Consider the following 515-nt stretch of genomic DNA (forward strand, 5'->3'; position numbering starts at 1 on the left):
GAGCATAAAATTGGTTCCTTTTACACTAATCCTAATCACTTCATACAAGAGTTTAAATATATTCCTTGCAGCTATGATCTAACCTGGCATGATCTCTTTATGATTCTCCAGTCTACCCTCACCCCTGATGAGAGACATAGGGTCTGGACAGAAGCACAGGAATATGCTAATGAGCTTCATTCTACTAACCAAGCTCACCCTATTGGCAGTAAGGCAGTTCCCCTTCAGGACCCTGGGTGGGATTACCAACCCCCACCAGGAGGTCAGATAGGACCTACCCCAGGTAGAGCAGCCAGGGACCACATGATCACTTGCCCCCTGACAAGTCTTCAGAGAGCTTTGCCCCACAAGGTAGTTAACTTTGAAAAGCTTGGATTGATTACTCATGGCTCTGCTGAAACCCCAGCTCAGTTTATGGACAAACTTACCTGTGCTCTGGTCCAGTATACCAAGTATGACCCAGAGTCTGCAGAGGGACAGCTTATGCTTCACCACCACTTTATCTTACAATCAGC

This window comes from Nannospalax galili, unplaced genomic scaffold (assembly GCF_000622305.1).
Source record: "Nannospalax galili isolate Female #2095 unplaced genomic scaffold, S.galili_v1.0 scaffold96, whole genome shotgun sequence".
Lineage (NCBI taxonomy): Eukaryota > Metazoa > Chordata > Mammalia > Rodentia > Spalacidae > Nannospalax > Nannospalax galili.